The sequence below is a fragment of the Crinia signifera genome, chromosome 6 (assembly GCF_055691185.1).
Source record: "Crinia signifera chromosome 6, ASM5569118v1, whole genome shotgun sequence".
Lineage (NCBI taxonomy): Eukaryota > Metazoa > Chordata > Amphibia > Anura > Myobatrachidae > Crinia > Crinia signifera.
Genome location: NC_139222.1, coordinates 217182873 through 217200840, shown reverse-complemented (window position 1 = coordinate 217200840; position 17968 = coordinate 217182873). Strand labels below are relative to the sequence as shown.

The 17968-nt window shown below is 53.2% G+C and overlaps 3 pseudogenes; all 3 read right to left on the bottom strand.

Annotated features, from left to right (window-relative positions):
- Positions 1–803: 803 nt before the first annotated feature.
- Positions 804–977, bottom strand: LOC146012625 (U2 spliceosomal RNA; annotated as a pseudogene).
- Positions 978–6838: 5861 nt separating this feature from the next.
- LOC146012709 (U2 spliceosomal RNA) lies at positions 6839–6945 on the bottom strand (annotated as a pseudogene).
- Positions 6946–8312: 1367 nt separating this feature from the next.
- LOC146012623 (U2 spliceosomal RNA) lies at positions 8313–8486 on the bottom strand (annotated as a pseudogene).
- Positions 8487–17968: the final 9482 nt, after the last annotated feature.

The following is a 17968-nucleotide window of genomic DNA, read 5'->3' as shown; positions in this document are numbered from 1 at the left end:
AATCTGCCCTCTATGACATCACAAGCTGCTCACTCGGAATCCGGCGGAACCTGACAGCCAGACAGTCACTTGGAACAGACAGGCAGACAGGACAGTCATGTGTAGGTGAGCTGGGTGGGCCAATGTTTTCTTTTATTGGCAGTTACCACCCAAATGATGGTCCGAAGAAGGTAAGTGATACTTTTTCTAAATCCCCCTCTCAATGATCATCAATTGTTGGGCTCGGAAAAAAATGGAAGAGGAAAAAAAATTCCCAAAACAAAAGAGAATAAAGAGGAAAAAAAATTCCCAAAACAAAAGAGAGAGAAAAGAGAGCGCAAAAATAAAAAAAAAATAAAATAAAAGAGATCAAGAAAGAAAAAGGAAAAAAAAAACAAACAAGCCATTTCAAATTGAGAGGGAGGGGGGGTCCAAAAATTCCATTGCTTTGATCCAGTTGATGTTTCCGTGGTAAGATCGTAGGTAAGTCACATAGCGTTTGCATATTTATTGGGAGGTCGCAGCGATTGATAAGTCCTTTAATTTAGGCAGGCTTCCGGTCTTTTGGCTAGGCCGCATATGCTGATATCAAGTGTAGTGTCACGTCAAGTAATTAACTGCCTCGATTCCAGAAAGTACAATTCAAGGAGTCAAGAAATAGTCACAAAATGATACACTGAGGCAGGATTTGAAAGTATTTATGCACAAGGGTTAAACCTTGAAGCAGCAAATGCATGCATTTCTAAATACAAAGGTGCACAAACAATTGATACTCCAAATCAAGTGCCAGGAATGGAAATAGTCTTTTTTTGGATAACAGATTAGGAAGGTGCACCGGTCCTGGAAGTACTGCAATACCAGGTCAATGCGTGGAGTGGACAGAGCAAGCTCTTCTTCCATCTCCCTGTTCTAAAAATCCATTTAATATATGGCCCCCAGATAGGGGGCGTATCAGATATTAAACTGATAAGAACAGATTTTTTGATTGAAAAAGCAGGTCTTTATTGTACATAAAGAATGCAAAAAACAGACGATAACAAATATCACACATATACCGTGTCGCAGCACAGCCAAAACACAGTACACATGCAGACAGTATAGTACATATTATAAAATACAGTACAAGATAAACTCACACTATAGACTATACTATGCACTATGCATTCTAACGGTAACATTTACACAACAGTATACAAGACTATGGGTGTGGAGGGTGGGGGGTGGGGGAGGAGGAATCACATGCCCGAAGCTTTATTGACCAGACAGACATATATAAGGGGAGGGCAATAAATAGAAATACATCAACAAAACAACAGACATTGTGAAGTGAGGGGGAAGGGGCCACGGTCCCAAAGTCTTATAAAACAGTCCAAACAAGGGGAAAGGACCAGAAGAAAAGGGGTTTAGTCCTCTTCTTCCTCAGGGCTATCCCGAATGGAATAGTCTCTGAGCAGGCTGTGAACCAGCCTGCGGCAGTCCTGAACGGACATTCTCTCCCTCCTCAATATGAGTCGATTTCTGGCAAACCACAAAGCGTCCTTAACACAGTTTATAAGGCGCCAGGCTTCCTGGGTCGCCCCATACGTGTGGGTGCCCGGGAATAGTCCATACAATACCGAAAGGTATGAAAGACAGTTCCTGGGCACGGAGTCCTTGAATTCAGTCTCTAGGGCATCCAACAACAACTGTGCGTAGGTGCAGTCCCAGAAGATGTGCATGGAGGTTTCTTCATGCACAAAGCACCAGGGACAATGTCTATACCTACACAAGTTTCGGGAGTGCATGAATGACCGGTGAGGCAAGCCGCCCTGAATGGCCATCCATGACATGTCTTTATGTCTATTTGTGAGCCTTTTGGAGGCCACATACTCCCAGACAAACTTGGCAGTTGCTGAAGGGAGCCCTGAAATCGGTTCCATTACGTCTTTGGCTCTGATGAGCTTGTGGACAGTTTTAGGTTTCCACAAGTCGGGTTTCAATCCCTCCAGTTGGTGCTCCCTCACAAACTTGGACACATCCAGGTAGAACCATGGAGTAGTCCAGTTGTAAGGGATGGAGCTGTCCCACTTGTCCCATTTAAGGGTCCTCCACATAGGTAGGAGGAAGAAGCGGGACATGGAGTTCCCCGCAGAGCCGGCACAATTGTCTATCAAAGTTCTGCGGATACAGTTACATGCAAAGAAGGCTCTCAGCATAGTTGGAATGTCTGGAATGCCTTTGCCACCTTTGAGGGGATCTTTGTACATAACAATCCGCTTGACTCTGTCCATTTTGGAGCCCCAGATGAAGTGGAAAACAGCCCGTGTGATGGCCTTGCAGATCGCCGCCAGAGGTGGCCAGGCCTGGGCGGTGTACTGAAGAACAGGAAGAATCTCATTCCGCAGCACAAGTGTTTTCCCTTCGATGGTAAGGTCTCTGAGACTCCACAATCCCAGTTTCTGACGCATTGTCGCAAGTCTTTCATCCCAGCACTTCAGGGCCGCTCCATCTCCCCCGAACCAGACACCAAGGATCTTGATGAGGTCTGGTTTTACCGTGAATGGGAATGGAGTGGAGGACGACAGGTGCCACTTTCCGAAGAGCATAGCCTCTGACTTCCCAAGGTTGACCCTTGCTCCTGAAGCACGGCCGAAGTTTTCGCAGGTCTGGACGAGTGCCGTCACCGATCTCTGGTCTGCGCAGAACACCGTGACGTCATCCATGTACAGCGAACACTTGGCCTCTGGGTGGTCTGGACCCGGTGCGGTGATCCCTCTGATCTCTTGATTTTGCCTGATGGATACAGCGAAGAGCTCTATAACACAAACAAAAAGAAGAGGTGAAAGAGGGCAGCCTTGTCTGACCCCAGACAGAACTGAGAAGGGGTCAGTCTTCCAGCCGTTCACCAACACCGAGCTGTAAATGTCAAGGTACATCAGGTTAACATACGAACAGAATAGCTCACCAAGACCAAATTTACGCAGTACCTTGCCCATCAGCTCATGGGAGACACGGTCAAAGGCCTTTTCCTGATCAAGACTGATCAGGGCTGTGCACACATTACGGTCTTTCACGTAATGGACCGTGTCTCTGAGGAGGGCAAGGCTGTCTGCGATTCTGCGGCCAGGAATGGCGCAGGTTTGGTCTGGGTGAACGATCTGCCCAATGACAGCCTTCAGCCGGTTGGCCAGTACCTTGGCGAGGATTTTGTAGTCCACGTTCAGAAGAGAGATGGGACGCCAATTTTTCAGGTCACATCTCTCCCCCTTACGCTTGTACAAGATCGTGATCATTCCTTCCCTCAGCGAAGGAGGCATTTTGCCCTCCACCACCATCTCCTCGTACAGCTCGAGCAGGTCCGGGCCAATGAGATCCCACAGCGCAACATAGAGCTCTGCTGGGAGACCATCACTGCCCGGAGTCCTGCCCTGCCTAAAGGATTTAGCGGCAGAGAGCACCTCCTCCAACGCCAAGGGAGCATCCATGGCTGATTTACCTGCAGGATCAATAGTGTTAGTGATACCTGACAGGAACTTATCCGCCTCATCTGTGTCTGTAGTCTTAGGGGAGTAGAGGTCGCTGTAGTAGTCGCGAACGACCTTCATCACGCCCTCCTTCCCCTGTCTGGGGATGCCATTCTCATCACGCAGCTCTGTCAGGGGCGTATGGCCAGAGTGGAGTTTCCTGAAAAAGAAGGAAGAACACGTCTCACCCTTCTCCAGATTTTCCACCTTGGAACGGAAGACGATGCGTCTGGACTCCTCCTCAAAGTGCCTTTTCAGGCTCTTTTTGGTCTCGTCCAGGTCGTCCTTCACGTCCCAGCCGCACCGCTGGAGGTCCACCATGGACTGGAGCTCACGCTGCAGTTTTCTGAGGTTCCTCTTACGGTCGCATGCCTGGATACGCCCTTTAGCCTGAAAGAAACTGCGGATGTTAGATTTGGCATATTCCCACCAATCAGACATACAGTCAAAGTAACATTTGTCATTCTTCCATGTGATGTAGGCATCCTTAAGCTCAGCCAGTACTTCCTCCCTTTCCAGTAAGGCACAGTTCAACTTCCAGGAGCCTGGGCCAGATGGAAAACCATGGCCCAGAACCCCTTGGAAGAGAATGGCCCTGTGGTCAGAGAAGAAGCAGGGAACCATAGAATGCCTAACCTGCTGCACTGCCCGGGAGGTGAACACAAAGTCAATGCGGGAACGCACAGAGCCATCGGGGCGGCTCCACGTGAAATTCACGGAGCCGGCCCCCATGGAGCCCACAGCGTCCCGCAGTGACGCTTCTGCCACCATTTCCCGGAGCAGATTGGACGTGATGTCCAACTTCGCAGAGTTGCAGGTGCTTCGTCCATCCCCTTCGATCGGGCAGTTGAAGTCTCCAGCCATCACTACAGCCCTGGTGGTGGCGAGCTGGGTCCGCAGGGTCTGGAATAATTCCAAACGCTCATTCTTAAAGGGTGAAGCATACACGCAGATTAGCCTGATAGGCTCACCTGCCCAGGACCCATCTACGACGAGTAATCTCCCGCAGACAAACTCCTGGACAGAATCTAACGTGAAGAGGCTGCCCCTAATAAGAATGGCTACCCCTGCAGACTTACACTCACCTCCACCGGACCAGTAGGACGGACCATGGGACCACTGCCGGGCCAGGTGCCTGTAGGACCTGGAGAAAGGGAGAGAGCATTCCTGCAACATATACACATCACATTTCTGAGTGTCAAGAAAGGTAAAAATAGATTGACGTCTGTTCTTATCCTTAACGCTCCTTACATTAATGGTAAAAAGATTAAAAGCTACCATTTGTTAAGAGGAAAAGGCAGGGTCATTGTACGTTTACATTACCACTCCCATCGGGAGGCGTTTCATCAGGATCTGCAGCCGGATCTCCTTGTTGGGGTGTCTGGATGCAGTCAAGTATTTCGTCGATCTCACACAGGCTGTTGAGCTCAGGTACTCCGCTCTCCTCCAAGACCTCTACATAGGCCTCCATCTCCTCCTCGAGGGTGAGGGAGCCCTGGACTGGCTCGATCGATTCCACTGCTGCTTTTTTAGAAGATTCTGGGTCGGCAGCTGGGCTGTCCAACTCCTTCCTCTTCCTTCTCGGTTGTACATTTCCTGCAGGGGCAAGTGGTGGAAACTCTTCCTCGGAGAGGAGAGGGACAGGGGGTGGGATAGAGGGGGTAGTGGGAGGAAGGGTTGGTTTGATCACAGGTCGGGAGGGTGAGGGAGGGGGGGTGGTGCGAACAGCCGGGGTGGGGGTTGCTGTCACAGTGGGAGGGAGGGGAGGAGGGTTAGGGATGGTGGGGGGAGGGGAAGGTTTCTTACCTCCTTGTCTCTGCTGGGTCTGCTTCCTCTGTGCAGGCTTGGGTGGTACCTTGGCAGGGGCTACCACACCCGATACTGCTGCGGCGTAGGATCTCACTCTGTCGGGGCAGTCCCGGTAGACGTGTTCCGTGTTGCCGCACAGGTGGCAGGTCATCCTCGTGGGGCAATCCTTTGTCTCATGACCAGCCATGTGACAATGTTTGCAGGCCAGGACCTTGCAGTCCTTCGCCATGTGATCCTTCCCGCTGCACTTCCTGCAGTTGCGCGGCTGGTCAGAGTAATGGAGAAGTCCTGCTGTTCCCCCCAGGGAGAAGCACTGTGGAAGGTGCTTTACTCCTTCTGGGCACGAGGTGTCCTTGTGCAGCCGGACGATCACTGCCCACTTCGTGGACCAGAATCCATCATCGGTCATGATCCTTGTGGGGTTCCTCACGACCGTGCAGAATCGGCCCAGAAATGTGGCAATGTCTCCGGCTGGCGTGTGAGGGCTGCGCATTGAAACCGTCACCCGCCTCTCCTCCCTTTGGATAGGGCAGTTGCCCACAAAGCGAGAGAGAGGGGATTCGGGTCTCGCCGCTTTCACTGCCTCCCAGTACCTCTTACAGATGGCAATGGAGGTGAAGGTGACGTAGAAGATCCCCTTCAGGTAATTCTGAATGCTGAGTGTTTCAGCCCTCGTGAATCCCTGGTCGAGAACCATCTTCTTGCCGAAGGTGTCGATCGACATGTCCGGCACCTGTCCATCCGACTCCTTAAACTTCAACACCACGGTCTGCCTCATCCAGGGCTCCAGGGCTGGGAGGCCTTTGGAATGGTCCTGGTCGGGCACCGTTGGTGGTGTCGTAGAAGGGGCAGTGGAGCAGGGGCCAGCCGAGACGGTCGGACCTTCGGCCGGTGACTTACCCTTCTTCCCGGGCTTCCTCCCGGCGAGGGGGGCCGAAGTGGAGGCGGTGGCCATCCTTCCGGCTTCTCGGGGTAGCTGAAGTCGAGGCAAAGGGTCTTCTCCGGCGACGAGAGGAGGAGATGAGGGGGGTCGCTTCAGAGGGCAGAGCAACACAAGTCTAACCCTCCAAGGAGGCTAGAGAGCGATGCACGGCTTCAGAGGGCAGAGCAAAGCAAGTCTAACCCTCCACGGAGGCTGGGGAGCGTTGCAGAGCTTCGGAGGGCAGAGCAGAAAGTCTGACCCTCGGCGGCGGCTCCGGAGCGGTGGAGGCTTCAGAGGGCAGAGCAGAAAGTCTGACCCTCCTAGGCAGCTCGGGAGTGCTGCAAGGCTTCGAGAGGGCAGAGCAAAAAAAGTCTGCCTCTCCCAGGTGGCTAGGGTGCGTTGATCTCCTCTTCAGGCAAAATCCTCTTCTCCTCGCAGTCGGGGGCGGAGTTTCTTCCTCGGCGTCGAGAGGGGGAGGGGTCGGCAGTCGCTTCGGAGGGCAGAGCAGAGCAAGTCTGACCCTCAGTCTTCTCCGGCTTCTCCCTCTTCAGCGATGTCTTCTCCTCCTCGCAGTCTCGACGTCTTCGCTCAATTCGCTCTTCTCGGCCTGGCAGCGGTAGCCCTGAGAAGGACCGTTGTCGGTCCAAGAAACAAGGAGCAGAGCTGACTCTCAGAATAAACTGATAAGAACAGATACTACACTTGATCTTAGCCAAAAGGCCGAGAAGCGATAACCCGAATGGGGTCCCAGCAAAGCGCGCAAACCGGAATTCGGCCACCAACACTGGTGGAGAAGAGATCAGCACCACGGACACATCTAACACACACACATCACTTCGTTGTCGTTGCAGTCTGAAAGATACCAGGCTGTACGGCAGGTATGAATAGGACTTGAAGTGCTGGACAGGGACCGGAGGACGAGTAGCCATCCAACTGATTTTGTGATTAGGTCGTCGGCGGGCGGGCAGGGTGCCTCAGCTGGGTAGGAGGCCAAATTTGCATGTGCTCCGCCCCGTCTGTTGACGTCGCGTCAACAGACACACACCCACTAGGCAGACGACCAACAGGCAAGCAGCAGCAGCCAGCTGTCTCCTCGCTCTTTGCTGCTGCATGCCTGTGTCCCTGACGAACTGCTGCTGAGTAAATCAATCAGCTAGCTGCTGCAGAGGAGAAGGAGGAATCTTGCACAATCAGGTGCAATGACGGCTTTCCTGTTTTGAGCCCATTCAGCAGCAGTAGTAGTAGACAGTCAGATGGACAGGCATTCATGTGGCAGGACCCTTTGTGTGACATCACAATCTGCCCTCTATGACATCACAAGCTGCTCACTCGGAATCCGGCGGAACCTGACAGCCAGACAGTCACTTGGAACAGACAGGCAGACAGGACAGTCATGTGTAGGTGAGCTGGGTGGGCCAATGTTTTCTTTTATTGGCAGTTACCACCCAAATGATGGTCCGAAGAAGGTAAGTGATACTTTTTCTAAATCCCCCTCTCAATGATCATCAATTGTTGGGCTCGGAAAAAAATGGAAGAGGAAAAAAAATTCCCAAAACAAAAGAGAATAAAGAGGAAAAAAAATTCCCAAAACAAAAGAGAGAGAAAAGAGAGCGCAAAAATAAAAAAAAAATAAAATAAAAGAGATCAAGAAAGAAAAAGGAAAAAAAAAACAAACAAGCCATTTCAAATTGAGAGGGAGGGGGGGTCCAAAAATTCCATTGCTTTGATCCAGTTGATGTTTCCGTGGTAAGATCGTAGGTAAGTCACATAGCGTTTGCATATTTATTGGGAGGTCGCAGCGATTGATAAGTCCTTTAATTTAGGCAGGCTTCCGGTCTTTTGGCTAGGCCGCATATGCTGATATCAAGTGTAGTGTCACGTCAAGTAATTAACTGCCTCGATTCCAGAAAGTACAATTCAAGGAGTCAAGAAATAGTCACAAAATGATACACTGAGGCAGGATTTGAAAGTATTTATGCACAAGGGTTAAACCTTGAAGCAGCAAATGCATGCATTTCTAAATACAAAGGTGCACAAACAATTGATACTCCAAATCAAGTGCCAGGAATGGAAATAGTCTTTTTTTGGATAACAGATTAGGAAGGTGCACCGGTCCTGGAAGTACTGCAATACCAGGTCAATGCGTGGAGTGGACAGAGCAAGCTCTTCTTCCATCTCCCTGTTCTAAAAATCCATTTAATATATGGCCCCCAGATAGGGGGCGTATCAGATATTAAACTGATAAGAACAGATTTTTTGATTGAAAAAGCAGGTCTTTATTGTACATAAAGAATGCAAAAAACAGACGATAACAAATATCACACATATACCGTGTCGCAGCACAGCCAAAACACAGTACACATGCAGACAGTATAGTACATATTATAAGATACAGTACAAGATAAACTCACACTATAGACTATACTATGCACTATGCATTCTAACGGTAACATTTACACAACAGTATACAAGACTATGGGTGTGGAGGGTAGGGGGTGGGGGAGGAGGAATCACATGCCCGAAGCTTTATTGACCAGACAGACATATATAAGGGGAGGGCAATAAATAGAAATACATCAACAAAACAACAGACATTGTGAAGTGAGGGGGGAGGGGCCACGGTCCCAAAGTCTTATAAAACAGTCCAAACAAGGGGAAAGGACCAGAAGAAAAGGGGTTTAGTCCTCTTCTTCCTCAGGGCTATCCCGAATGGAATAGTCTCTGAGCAGGCTGTGAACCAGCCTGCGGCAGTCCTGAACGGACATTCTCTCCCTCCTCAATATGAGTCGATTTCTGGCAAACCACAAAGCGTCCTTAACACAGTTTATAAGGCGCCAGGCTTCCTGGGTCGCCCCATATGTGTGGGTGCCCGGGAATAGTCCATACAATACCGAAAGGTATGAAAGACAGTTCCTGGGCACGGAGTCCTTGAATTCAGTCTCTAGGGCATCCAACAACAACTGTGCGTAGGTGCAGTCCCAGAAGATGTGCATGGAGGTTTCTTCATGCACAAAGCACCAGGGACAATGTCTATACCTACACAAGTTTCGGGAGTGCATGAATGACCGGTGAGGCAAGCCCCCCTGAATGGCCATCCATGACATGTCTTTGTGTCTATTTGTGAGCCTTTTGGAGGCCACATACTCCCAGACAAACTTGGCAGTTGCTGAAGGGAGCCCTGAAATCGGTTCCATGACGTCTTTTGCTCTGATGAGCTTGTGGACAGTTTTAGGTTTCCACAAGTCGGGTTTCAATCCCTCCAGTTGGTGCTCCCTCACAAACTTGGACACATCCAGGTAGAACCATGGAGTAGTCCAGTTGTAAGGGATGGAGCTGTCCCACTTGTCCCATTTAAGGGTCCTCCACATAGGTAGGAGGAAGAAGCGGGACATGGAGTTCCCCGCAGAGCCGGTACAATTGTCAATCAAAGTTCTGCGGATACAGTTACATGCAAAGAAGGCTCTCAGCATAGTTGGAATGTCTGGAATGCCTTTGCCACCTTTGAGGGGATCTTTGTACATAACAATCCGCTTGACTCTGTCCATTTTGGAGCCCCAGATGAAGTGGAAAACAGCCCGTGTGATGGCCTTGCAGATCGCCGCCAGAGGTGGCCAGGCCTGGGCGGTGTACTGAAGAACAGGAAGAATCTCATTCCGCAGCACAAGTGTTTTCCCTTCGATGGTAAGGTCTCTGAGACTCCACAATCCCAGTTTCTGACGCATTGTCGCAAGTCTTTCATCCCAGCACTTCAGGGCCGCTCCATCTCCTCCGAACCAGACACCAAGGATCTTGATGAGGTCTGGCTTTACCGTGAATGGAAATGGGGCGGAGGATGACAGGTGCCACTTTCCGAAGAGCATAGCCTCTGACTTCCCAAGGTTAACCTTTGCTCCTGAAGCACGGCCGAAGTCCTCGCAGGTCTGGACGAGAGCTGTCACCGATCTCTGGTCTGCGCAGAACACAGTGACGTCATCCATGTACAGCGAACACTTGGCCTCTGGGTGGTCTGGACCCGGTGCGGTGATCCCTCTGATCTCTTGATTTTGCCTGATGGATACAGCGAAGAGCTCTATAACACAAACAAAAAGAAGAGGTGAAAGAGGGCAGCCTTGTCTGACCCCAGACATAACTGAAAAGGGGTCAGTCTTCCAGCCGTTCACCAACACCGAGCTGTAAATGTCAAGGTACATCAGGTTAACATACGAACAGAACAGCTCACCCAGACCAAATTTACGCAGTACCTTGCCCATCAGCTCATGGGAGACACGGTCAAAGGCCTTTTCCTGATCAAGACTGATCAGGGCCGTGCACACATTACGGTCTTTCACGTAATGGACCATGTCTCTGAGGAGGGCAAGGCTGTCTGCGATTCTGCGGCCGGGAATGGCGCAGGTTTGGTCTGGATGAACGATCTGCCCAATGACAGCCTTCAGCCGGTTGGCCAGTACCTTGGCGAGGATTTTGTAGTCCACGTTCAGAAGAGAGATGGGACGCCAATTTTTCAGGTCACATCTCTCCCCCTTACGCTTATACAAGATCGTGATCATTCCTTCCCTCAGCGAAGGAGGCATTTTGCCCTCCACCACCATCTCCTCGTACAGCTCGAGCAGGTCCGGGCCAATGAGATCCCACAGCGCAACATAAAGCTCTGCTGGGAGACCATCACTGCCCGGAGTCCTGCCCTGCCTAAAGGATTTAGCGGCAGAGAGCACCTCCTCCAACGCCAAGGGAGCGTCCATGGCTGATTTACCTGCAGGATCAATAGAGTTAGTGATACCTGACAGGAACTTATCCGCCTCATCTGTGTCTGTAGTCTTAGGGGAGTAGAGGTCGCTGTAGTAGTCGCGAACGACCTTCATCACGCCCTCCTTCCCCTGTCTGGGGATGCCATTCTCATCACGCAGCTCTGTCAGGGGCGTATGGCCAGAGTGGAGTTTCCTGAAAAAGAATGAAGAACACGTCTCACCCTTCTCCAGATTCTCCACCTTGGAACGGAAGACGATGCGTCTGGACTCCTCCTCAAAGTGCCTTTTCAGGCTCTTTTTGGTCTCGTCCAGGTCGTCCTTCACGTCCCAGCCGCACCGCTGGAGGTCCACCAGGGACTGGAGCTCACGCTGCAGTTTTCTGAGGTTCCTCTTACGGTCGCATGCCTGGATACGCCCTTTAGCCTGAAAGAAACTGCGGATGTTAGATTTGGCATATTCCCACCAATCAGACATACAGTCAAAATAACATTTGTCATTCTTCCATGTGATGTAGGCATCCTTAAGCTCAGCCAGTACTTCCTCCCTTTCCAGTAAGGCACAGTTCAACTTCCAGGAGCCTGGGCCAGATGGAGAACCATGGCCCAGAACCCCTTGGAAGAGAATGGCCCTGTGGTCAGAGAAGAAGCAGGGAACCATAGAATGCCTAACCTGCTGCACTGCCCGGGAGGTGAACACAAAGTCAATGCGGGAACGCACAGAGCCATCGGGGCGGCTCCACGTGAAATTCACGGAGCCAGCCCCCATGGAGCCCACAGCGTCCCGCAGTGATGCTTCGGCCACCATTTCCCTGAGCAGATTGGACGTGACGTCCAGCTTCGCAGAGTTGCAGGTGCTTCGTCCATCCCCTTCAATCGGGCAGTTGAAGTCCCCGGCCATCACTACAGCCCTGGTGGTGGCGAGCTGGGTCCGCAGAGTCTGGAATAATTCCAAACGCTCATTCTTAAAAGGTGAAGCATACACGCAGATAAGCCTGATGGGCTCGCCTGCCCAGGAGCCGTCTACGACGATTAATCTGCCGCAGACAAGCTCCTGAACAGAATCCAACGTGAAGAGGCCACCCCTGATAAGAATGGCTACCCCTGCAGACCTGCACTCACCTCCACCGGACCAGTAGGACGGACCATGGGACCACTGCCGAGCCAGATGCCTATAGGACCTGGAGAAAGGGAGAGAGCATTCCTGCAACATATACACATCACATTTCTGAGTGTCAAGAAAGGTAAAAATAGATTGACGTCTGTTCTTATCCTTAACGCTCCTTACATTAATGGTAAAAAGATTAAAAGCTACCATTTGTTAAGAGGAAAAGGCAGGGTCATTGTACGTTTACATTACCACTCCCATCGGGAGGCGTTTCATCAGGATCTGCAGCCGGATCTCCTTGTTGGGGTGTCTGGATGCAGTCAAGTATTTCGTCGATCTCACACAGGCTGTTGAGCTCAGGTACTCCGCTCTCCTCCAAGACCTCTACATAGGCCTCCATCTCCTCCTCGAGGGTGAGGGAGCCCTGGACTGGCTCGATCGATTCCACTGCTGCTTTTTTAGAAGATTCTGGGTCGGCAGCTGGGCTGTCCAACTCCTTCCTCTTCCTTCTCGGTTGTACATTTCCTGCAGGGGCAAGTGGTGGAAACTCTTCCTCGGAGAGGAGAGGGACAGGGGGTGGGATAGAGGGGGTAGTGGGAGGAAGGGTTGGTTTGATCACAGGTCGGGAGGGTGAGGGAGGGGGGGTGGTGCGAACAGCCGGGGTGGGGGTTGCTGTCACAGTGGGAGGGAGGGGAGGAGGGTTAGGGATGGTGGGGGGAGGGGAAGGTTTCTTACCGCCTTGTCTCTGCTGGGTCTGCTTCCTCTGTGCAGGCTTGGGTGGTACCTTGGCAGGGGCTACCACACCTGATACTGCTGCGGCGTAGGATCTCACTCTGTCGGGGCAGTCCCGGTAGACGTGTTCCGTGTTGCCGCACAGGTGGCAGGTCATCCTCGTGGGGCAATCCTTTGTCTCATGACCAGCCATGTGACAATGTTTGCAGGCCGGGACCTTGCAGTCTTTCGCCATGTGATCCTTCCCGCTGCACTTCCTGCAGTTGCGCGGCTGGTCAGAGTAATGGAGAAGTCCTGCTGTTCCCCCCAGGGAGAAGCACTGTGGAAGGTGCTTTACTCCTTCTGGGCACGAGGTGTCCTTGTGCAGCCGGACGATCACTGCCCACTTCGTGGACCAGAATCCATCATCGGTCATGATCCTTGTGGGGTTCCTCACGACCGTGCAGAATCGGCCCAGTAATGTGGCAATGTCTCCGGCTGGCGTGTGAGGGCTGCGCATTGAAACCGTCACCCGCCTCTCCTCCCTTTGGATAGGGCAGTTGCCCACAAAGCGAGAGAGAGGGGATTCGGGTCTCGCCGCTTTCACTGCCTCCCAGTACCTCTTACAGATGGCAATGGAGGTGAAGGTGACGTAGAAGATCCCCTTCAGGTAATTCTGAATGCTGAGTGTTTCAGCCTTCGTGAATCCCTGGTCGAGAACCATCTTCTTGCCGAAGGTGTCGATCGACATGTCCGGCACCTGTCCATCCGACTCCTTAAATTTCAACACCACGGTCTGCCTCATCCAGGGCTCCAGGGCTGGGAGGCCTTTGGAATGGTCCTGGTCGGGCACCGTTGGTGGTGTCGTAGAAGGGGCGGTGGAGCAGGGGCCAGCCGAGACGGTCGGACCTTCGGCCGGTGACTTACCCTTCTTCCCGGGCTTCTTCCTCCCAGCGAGGAGGGCCGGAGTGGAGGCTGGGGCCGGCACCAGGGCTGGAGCAGCTGTGGCCATCCTTCCGGTTTCTCGGGGCAGCTGAAGTCGGGGCAAAGGGTCTCCTCCGGCGTCGAAAGGAGGAGACGAAGGGGTCGCTTCAGAGGGCAGAGCAACACAAGTCTAACCCTCCAAGGAGGCTAGAGAGCGATGCACGGCTTCAGAGGGCAGAGCAAAGCAAGTCTAACCCTCCACGGAGGCTGGGGAGCGTTGCAGAGCTTCGGAGGGCAGAGCGGAAAGTCTGACCCTCGGCGGCGGCTCCGGAGCGGTGGAGGCTTCAGAGGGCAGAGCAGAAAAGTCTGACCCTCCTAGGCAGCTCGGGAGTGCTGCAAGGCTTCGAGAGGGCAGAGCAAACAAGTCTGCCTCTCCCAGGTGGCTAGGGTGCGTTGATCTCCCTCCTCAGGCGAAATCCTCTTCTCCTCGCAGTCGGGGGCGGAGCTTCTTCCTCAGCGTCGAGAGGCGGAGGGGTCGGCAGTCGCTTCGGAGGGCAGAGCAGAGCAAGTCTGACCCTCAGTCTTCTCCCTCTTCAGCGATGTCTTCTCCTCCTCGCAGTCTCGACGTCTTCGCTCAATTCGCTCTTCTCGGCCTGGCAGCGGTAGCCCTGAGAAGGACCGTTGTCGGTCCAAGAAACAAGGAGCAGAGCTGCCTCTCAGAATAAACTGATAAGAACAGATGAGTTTGAAGAAACTCAGGGAGCCCGAGGTGTGCTCCCACCACCACCAGTGACGTGACTAAACGCGTGCACAGGGGGCAGCCGTACGAACGTGTGGCCCTCTCCCAAAGGAGAAAGGCCCCATGGTTCCCCTAACCCCCCTCAACCATAAGGCCAAGGAAGGGAAAAAAGGGATCGGTGGGTCCTCTTCGCCGAAGCTTAGAGAGACCCGCTTTTCCTCCACCCCCGGAAGGGTTTCGGACGGTGGGTCCTCCGCAGCCCGTGCTTTGGAGAGACCCGACTTAGGCTTCCCTCCGCCTTGCGGCTCGGGGTTGCCCTCGAGGGAACCGGGACTCTCCCCAGAAGGTGAAGAGTCCCAGTCACGTTTGGGGAACGGAAGGCCCGTTAGGGACAGCCGCACTACCCAAATGAAAAAACGTGACAAACTAACAAAAAACGTGGAGTGCAAAACGTGCAAATCATAAAAAGAAAAGAATAAGGCCCTAGCCAGAAGGCCGGGGGGGGGGTGTGAAAAATTGTCCTACCCCATCCAAAAGGACAGGGTAAGGACGTGAAGCGCTAACCTAAAGGGAAGTGCGCAGTGCAAGTGCCATTCGTGCAAGGTGACTTGGGATCACCCGTGCATGTCCGGCACCCCCGAGTTTCCCCGGGGGCACAGTGCAGCCTCGGACTCCAGGCAGCCGACCCTTCAGCGTCCGACCAAGCTTTTCTCCGTCTCACCAGCAGGCATTTTCCAGCCCCTGGCATGGGAATGGGTACTCCACTGGGCCTTTCGAAAGACTCCCTTAGGGGCTGCACCCCCTCCGGAAGAGCAATCTACTCAGTCCCAGTGTTTCTCCGCTCCCAGGGTTAAGGTACTAAGCTGGGCCTTTCGCGGTCTCCCCATCAGAGGCTACGAACCTCTGGAACAGGAGCCATCTACTCAGTCCCAACCTTTCTCCGCTCCCTGGGATTGGATACTAGACTGAGCCTTTCGCTGACTCATCCTTCGGGGGCTACAAACCCCGTCAAGAGAGTCAAACTACTAGGCCCAGTGTTTCTCCCCCCCTCTTACCAGTGGATTTACGGAAACAACACCTCCTACCAAAGGCAGAGGTGAAGATACTCAGTGAGACTTTTCACTACTCCCGGGAAAAAACAGAGGGGTCCCACACCCTCCGCCCATCAGAGCAGCTACTCAGTCTCACCTTTCTCTATTCTCTGCCAGAGGCCAGTCCATACCCAACTGATAAGAACAGATGAGTTTGAAGAAACTCAGGGAGCCCGAGGTGTGCTCCCACCACCACCAGTGACGTGACTAAACGCGTGCACAGGGGGCAGCCGTACGAACGTGTGGGCCCTCTCCCAAAGGAGAAAGGCCCCATGGTTCCCCTAACCCCCCTCAACCATAAGGCCGAGGAAGGGAAAAAAGGGATCGGTGGGTCCTCTTCGCCGAAGCTCAGAGGGACCCGCGTTTCCTCCACCCCCGGAAGGGTTTCGGACGGTGGGTCCTCCGCACCCGAAGGTTTGGAGAGACCCGCTTAGGCTTCCCTCCGCCTTGCGGCTCGGGGTTGCCCTCGAGGGAACCGGGACTCTCCCCAAAAGGTGAAGAGTCCCAGTCACGTTTGGGGAACGGAAGGCCTGTTAGGGACAGCCGCACTACCCAAATGAAAAAACGTGACAAACTAACGAAAAACGTGAAGTGCAAAACGTGCAAATCATAAAAAGAAAAGAATAAGGCCCTAGCCAGAAGGCCGGGGGGGGGGGGTGTGAAAAAATTGTCCTACCCCATCCAAAAGGACAGGGTAAGGACGTGAAGCGCTAACCTAAAGGGAAGTGCGCAGTGCAAGTGCCATTCGTGCAAGGTGACTTGGGATCACCCGTGCATGTCCGGCACCCCCGAGTTTCCCCGGGGGCACAGTGCAGCCTCGGACTCCAGGCAGCCAGCCAGTCAGCGCCCGACCAAGTGTTTCTCCGCCTCACCAGCAGGCCCTTTCCGGCCCCCCGGCATGGGAATGGATACTCCACCGGGCTTTTCGATGAGTCTCCCCCGCAGCGGCCGAATAGACCAACTGAAGGAGAAGAAAACACCTACTCAGTCCCGACGTTTCCCCTCTCCCAGGGATTGAGTACTGGGCTGGGCTTTTCGCTGTCTCTCTGGCCGAGGGATTATTGGGAACCCCCGAACCAGAGAGCAATCTACTCGGCCCCAGCTTTTCCCGTCTTCCTGGGATTGGATACTAGACCGGGCTTTTCGAGTGACTCTCCCTCAGAGGCTATAGACCCCCGAACAAGAGCCCCATCTACTAGGCCCGATGCTTCTCCCCTCCCTACCAGTAGGAGAGTGTGTTCCCCCCCCTACGGCAGGATGAAGATACTCAGTGAGACTTTGCACCCGCCCAGAACATGAGGGATTCCAGCACCTCAGCTCAGTAGCAAGGTGGTTTAGTCCAACCTTTCTCTATTCTCTGCCAGGGGGGCGGTCCAGACCCAACTGATAAGAACAGATGAGTTTGAATTTGAAGAAACTCAGGGAGCCCGAGGTGTGCTCCCACCACCACCAGTGACGTGACTAAACGCGTGCACAGGGGGCAGCCGTACGAACGTGTGGCCCTCTCCCAAAGGAGAAAGGCCCCATGGTTCCCCTAACCCCCCTCAACCATAAGGCCAAGGAAGGGAAAAAAGGGATCGGTGGGTCCTCTTCGCCGAAGCTTAGAGAGACCCGCTTTTCCTCCACCCCCGGAAGGGTTTCGGACGGTGGGTCCTCCGCAGCCCGTGCTTTGGAGAGACCCGACTTAGGCTTCCCTCCGCCTTGCGGCTCGGGGTTGCCCTCGAGGGAACCGGGACTCTCCCCAGAAGGTGAAGAGTCCCAGTCACGTTTGGGGAACGGAAGGCCCGTTAGGGACAGCCGCACTACCCAAATGAAAAAACGTGACAAACTAACGAAAAACGTGGAGTGCAAAACGTGCAAATCATAAAAAGAAAAGAATAAGGCCCTAGCCAGAAGGCCGGGGGGGGGTGTGAAAAATTGTCCTACCCCATCCAAAAGGACAGGGTAAGGACGTGAAGCGCTAACCTAAAGGGAAGTGCGCAGTGCAAGTGCCATTCGTGCAAGGTGACTTGGGATCACCCGTGCATGTCCGGCACCCCCGAGTTTCCCCGGGGGCACAGTGCAGCCTCGGACTCCAGGCAGCCGACCCTTCAGCGTCCGACCAAGCTTTTCTCCGTCTCACCAGCAGGCATTTTCCAGCCCCCGGCATGGGAATGGGTACTCCACTGGGCCTTTCGAAAGACTCCCTTAGGGGCTGCACCCCCTCCGGAAGAGCAATCTACTCAGTCCCAGTGTTTCTCCGCTCCCAGGGTTAAGGTACTAAGCTGGGCCTTTCGCGGTCTCCCCATCAGAGGCTACGAACCTCTGGAACAGGAGCCATCTACTCAGTCCCAACCTTTCTCCGCTCCCTGGGATTGGATACTAGACTGAGCCTTTCGCTGACTCATCCTTCGGGGGCTACAAACCCCGTCAAGAGAGTCAAACTACTAGGCCCAGTGTTT